This window comes from Acromyrmex echinatior, chromosome 17 (genome assembly GCF_024713525.1).
Source record: "Acromyrmex echinatior isolate Ae372 chromosome 17, ASM2471352v2, whole genome shotgun sequence".
NCBI classification, from domain to species: Eukaryota; Metazoa; Arthropoda; class Insecta; order Hymenoptera; family Formicidae; genus Acromyrmex; species Acromyrmex echinatior.
The window spans coordinates 9,621,346-9,627,887 of NC_141868.1; positions in this window are offsets into that span (position 1 = coordinate 9,621,346).

Here is a 6,542-nt window from a genome sequence, read left to right on the forward strand (position 1 = left end):
AAGACAAATATTTAAGTTTTTTTATTCTCAAGTAACAGTTTGTTTGCTTCAAGACCCTCTTGCTCATTCATTTCCAAACAGTAGTTCAGTAGTCTATGCTCCCTGTCTTATCCCGGATTTATAATAGATTTTTAAACCTTAAGTCATAAGGAATGGACGAATCACAGGATGTCCTTGACACTACGAATACTTTTGATTGACCAATCGGAAGAAAGAATTTTACTGACTGATGTTACGTCCCAAGGTCCAACCGTTGGTAATTGATACCTGGACAAACCGGGGACCAATGGCGGGTAACAAATCGAGAGTTGCGCGTCCTTTCGGTTAAGAAGAAACCTACGGTAATCCCTTCATGAATCTTGCTGGTGGTTCGGTCCGTGGTGCGGGACACGCGGCTCAGTCTGGACTCCGGTTGGTCAGGCTCCTTGTAGGTGCTCGATGATTGGCCGGCGCTGATTCCGCTCGTTCACACACACGATCTCCAAGTTAAACGATAAACGTATACGCGCGGCGGCGTTTATTGTAAAAGGAGAGGTTTCGTCAAATATTATTATATATACGTACTTATAATTGCTCAAAAGTAATTAGTGTATTTTATAACTTCTGCAGTTGCTACACACATATCCAGACTTATGTTATAACTAATAATTAGATGCGGTTAACTAGGAAGGTTAAATAAGATGTACCTATGATTAGATTGGATTGCTCACGCGAATAGAATTTAGGAATTAAACTAGAAATCACAATACTCTGGAAGAGACCGTTTCTCTTCGACCAGACCTGACCCCGGGAGGTTTTGAACTAACTCTTTAAAACACTCGCTACTCGCAAGAGAGAGCAAGTCCCGTTTTTAGAACCCGAACGCTTTCAGGAAAAAGGTGCCCCTCCATGCTGGTAGGGCGCGTGAGGTGGGGAGAAGATGTCAGGAGCGGTCCCTGCAGTTCTAATGCCCCGTTGGTTATTGAAGTAAGGAAAAATTTGTAATTTGGCCAGGGACATTCCTGGACAAGTTTTATAAGTACCGCTGACGTGACACTGACTAATCCAAAAATGCTTCGAAATATTTGTAGCGTCAAGTGGACCATAGCCAATCATTTAGGATGAAATCACACGGGGTGAAAAAAGGGCTGCGGAATAAACAATACGTTATTGAAGCAACTAATCAGCGTTATTCCGCACTTTTCCATCACGCAAATTTTCTGTGCTACATGATGCGTCAAATATGTGTCCAGCATGAATATAATTTAAAAACTATAAATAATATTTAAAAACTATTAACTTTAATAATTTGCTTATTACAAAGAAATATAATTTTTTAAATTGTAAAAATAATTATCACTGTTGTAGTATTTAATATTTTTCAATTAATACTTGCAATTAATATTTTTCCGCATCGTATGCACACAAAATTGGCGTGATGGAAAGGGCACACTGAAATCGCACGTAATGCATCAATATTTTTTTTATCTTGGTATCTATATTGCACTCAGATTTTGTCATTTTGCTTCATTCGTCTCGATATGCAATTCCATCATATCAATCAGCATCAAATTATTTTAATCTCTCAAAATATGACGGTTTATGATGCACTCGCTATTCCGCAACATCAATAGCGTTGAGTGATTGTTCCAATAACGCAGTCTCTATTCCGCAATCCTATTCCGCACATGTGATTTTTCCCTAGAATGAAATCACATGGCGCGGAAAACGACTACGCAATAGAGAATGCGTCATAGAAGCAACCAATCAGCGTTATTCTGCGTTATTCCGAATGGCGCTAATTGATTGTTTCACTGACGTAATCTCTATTCAGCAACCCTTTTGCGCACCGTGTGATTTTATCCTAACTTACGGCTTAAGGCTTAAAACACCTATTGTAGATCCGAATTTAGGCTTGAATATTTAAAACTCTAAAATTGTACACTTGATTGATAGTTTCTTTCGATCTTCTCAATTTTTTTATCGGCAATTCTAATAAATACGAGTATTTATAAGCAATTATTTATAGATCTCGTGACATTACAGTTATGAGGAATTTTCTCTATTAAACATTTAACAACGATTTTGTATTGTATTTAGGAAATATTAATTATTAACATCCTTAATAACGTCTGGATGATTGATCTGAATATCGATAAGTTGTCACATGTCAGACATAAATTATTTGACAATTTTTTCATTAGTACACATTGATGTAAATAATCAAAATTTCTTCTACGCTTTTGTATATGAAAAAAGTTTCTTGTTTAAATTCATACACTGATAGGAATTAATTTAGAGACGTATGGAAAATATTTCAAAATTCGCACTCTCAGAAATTAATTCAATCCATCAAATCATGAACGCTCGAAATATAAATGATTTATAACCATGTTTCAATCTGTTTTATTTTAAATTATATCTCTTTCGTAAATTTTTTAATAGGAATTTTTTCAATTGGTGACTCAAAGTGTAATCTAACTTCAACGAATATAATAGAATTTCTCCATTTCAAAATATTTTTAAAATTGTATATAGGAAAGAAAAGTTTTCGCAACTAAGGTTGCGTTCAGCAGAATACAATTTTGCAATCGTTTTATGATTGTCTGCTGAGATAAGATCATTCTTTTGGATCTAAAAGTATAATTCAATTAGCGCGAAGAAAATTTCCAACAGTTGCAAAATAAACGTCCTGTTAAACGCAGTCAATAGGCGCGTTCAAATCGGACAAAGCTGCGACTAGCCTGCTCGCCGAGTGATTGAATGTGATTGGTTGGATTTATAAGTAACAATCAATCATATTCATTTGCTCGGCAAGCTGGCTAGCCACTTTGTCGACTTGAACGCAGCCATAACGGTTATGGCATAACCATCATAACGGTTCCTCAGAAGAATGAAACGACTGTGATTGGCCAGTTTCATAACTACGGATGTTATTAAACCTGATTAAGGGTACCATGTAAAGCCTGCGGCACACGATGCTTGTTTTCCTGCTGGATTGCTAGCTGGATTAGAATCTTGCCACTATTGACTTGATGCTGGCACGGACATTATCGCTTTAATGTAGTCTAAACATAGGACCTGCGCACAATAGAAGGAATATGGAATTAGTAATAAAGAACAAATGATTTCAACCTTTCAGAAATAGTATATATATTCCGATGTATCCGATTTCTGATTAAGGTTAAAATCGTTTATTCTTTATTCCTAATTCGTTATTCCTTCTATTGTGCGCAGGACCTTGCAAGATAGACGGAGCGTTCAAACGAAAGAAATTGAAGACAATATTGAAGACATTGAAGGACAGCTTAACTTCAGACTAGAGACCATCTAATCAGAGTCGCGACTATGATGTAAGAAGACAAGGTGTCATTCATCGATCAACAAATAAGAACCAATCGCTCGGTGAGCAAGTATAGCTCGATGAGCTGTATTTCAAAACTCATCGAAAAAAAGTATTGTAATCATTTAGGCTCCGACTGTATCATATCTCGAGGATGTGCAGTAGGAGAGTGATTTGAGGCCAAAATTTGATTAGCTATTCTAATATGTCAGCGTTATTATATGAAAGTGCATAGAGACTAAAATTTGATTGGTTGTTTCCAATGATTGCTATTGCTATTATGCACAACGATACATCTTGTATTTTTACATTATGGTCGCGACACGAGACAATTTATGCCTAAGGATCCATGATACAAATTTTCCGCGTGATGTATATCGCGGAACCAGTACGCGTTTTTTGAGTCGTTATGCTTTTAGGGTGCCATCCTATGAGCGGAAATTTACAACAGTACAGAACAGTGCGACCAATTACAACTCTGCAGTCATTACTTTCTTTCCTTTTCTGCGATTGTGATTGGTTTCGCTGTTCTTTCTGCTGTAAATTTCCGCTTATAGGATGGCACCCTTACTACGCGATTTCTTTTGTTACGCGAAATTTAATTTCTATATGTTTTATAGTATAGTCAGGAACAAAAAGGTTGCAACACTTTTTTTCGATGGATTTTGGAACGCAGCTTGCTCACCAAGTAATTGTCCAAGCAGAACAACAAGTCATTATGATATCAAAATGATGTCAAAATGATTCCAAAATGAAAAATGACTAAAAGTCATTTTTCAATCATTTCCGATTCATTTTGATGTCATTTTGATGTTATCGTGACTTGTTGTTCTGCTTGGGTGGTTCTTATTCATGAATCGACAAATAAGAACCAATAATTGGGTCGATCACGAGCGTGGTTAATCACGAGCCAATTTCGCATCATGGGACCGTTTATTTTCTTTCTCTTATGTCCCATTAAGCGGTAAACGCAGAAAAGAGAGAGAGAGCAGAATCAAGTTTCAGCGAATCATGAGATAGTTTTTCAATTATGTTAAAAATATTTTACTACTAAAGAAGTTTTAATGTTTACAGTTTATTATATACATTATTATATTTACATTAAAATTTATTTTTATTATAAATCTATTTTTATTATTATTAAGTATTGTAAATAACATAAAAAGTATGATTTTATATTATTCCGCGTGTTATTCTGCTTCCGCTTATTCCGTTCAAGGGGACATAAAGGATTTAGGAGAAGCGTAAGAAAGAAAACGGGATGGCTGTGATTCGTCGTGTTGATTCCGCGAGTTCCGTTCCGTTGCCAATTTCCGCTCTATGGGACGGCACCTTGGGGCGCCATTACATGAAGCGCTGAAATGCGAAAACGTGAAAGACAAAATTAACTAAACTTTATTAAATTTCCCGCCTTTTCGCGTGTTCTGTTCCGCCTATTTTGATCTCCTAATATTACGTGCAGTACAATTTCAGCGGTAAAGCGGGACGAGAAATTAGAAATTATTAATTTTTAACAGTATTTATTGATTAAAATGTTTGTATTCAATACATCAACTGAAAAAAAAGCATATTGATAAAAATTACAATGTATTAAGTGAATACAATTTTTTAAAATGAATACAAAAGTGTATTTGTCACTACATCGTTCTGCTTTTCCGCGGAAACCGTGCTTCATGTAATATTAGGAGATCAAAAGGCGGAACAGAACGCGCTGAAACACGGAAATCTAATAAATTTTAGTTAATTTTGTCTTCCGCATTTCCGCGCTTCATGAAATTATGTAACATTGAAATTATCATAGTCTACACCAATGACTTTATAACAGATATTAATACATAACATTCTAAATTTTTAATATAAATAAGCTATATATAATAATTATTATATTTAGCTTATATATATTGGGTCACTAGATGTGTGTTGATGGTCATATATCTATTGACAATGTACCGCGGATACTTTTTAGATGACCCAATATATTAGGTGTAGTAAAAAGAAACATTAGTAACATTATTAGAAGTAACATTATTTATAACGCATATGTCATCAAGATCATCCTGTGTGGAATTGTATTTGAAAGATTACTTTGAAAGATTATAAAATCGCGTGACTGTACAATATGCAAAGCATCAACATGAAGTGCTGTATGCCTGGGTGTGGGCAGAGAAATAAAAAAGGAATTTCATTTCATAGGTAAGAATTTTTGTATTAAATGTATCAATTGTTGCACATGTGTTAACGATGTAGAATATGAAAAGTGTTATTAATATTATTTTATTGAGTGCTAATAAAATTGAAGTGACATTATTTTTGTTTACGTACCGTTCATGTCCATATAAATTTCCATACATCGATAGTACATCGATCGATACATCGATCACAGCGTAAATAGATGCAAACACTTCTGATTCGCTCAAATATCGTCCCAACTAAAATGGCGGCTGATAAATTGCGGCCACGAATTTTCCTCGATGCCCATTCTAGTGTATATATAGTTCAGTGGTTACAATCTTAAGACCGCAGCACAGATTTTTGCATAACGCATAGTGCATAAGCGAATCAACTAATCAGAATCCCCTTTCCTTCCATTCGATAGAAAAGAATTTCGATTGGTTGATTCTCTTATGCATTATGCAAGAGTCTGTACTGCGATCATTATGCCACGAAGTACATGACAATTACATTGTATACATGATGTATACGTTACAATATTCTGTATCTGCAAATAAAATGTTTTTGTTTTCTATTATATGCTGTTACTAATTCTATACATAGTTATCTCATTTTATGGTTTGATGCTTTTATTAAACGCTAATTAATCGTACAAGTATAAAAATATTGGTTTCTGTACATTTCCATTTAGTGCATTTTTCTTATTACATGGATAAGACTTAAAAGTGAATTCTATAAAAAATTTTAATTCAATCTTTTTCAATTTTAATGAGAAATTTCGAATTTGACAATATTACAAGTGCTTTTCTTTTAAAATTTTTTTTATATATAATTAAGATCTAAATTGCTTGAATTATATCTGTTGCTGATATATTGTACTTTATATCGAAATCCTTCAGAATCGTGTTTAATTATTCGGAAAATATCATTTGTATCGTTCGTTGTATTTTTACTTTTAATTTTAAACTCGAAATCTAAAGCTCTTGACACATTTGCATGTTTCTGAAGACTTTTTTTCCTTTCCTTATCTGAAGTTACGGACATCATT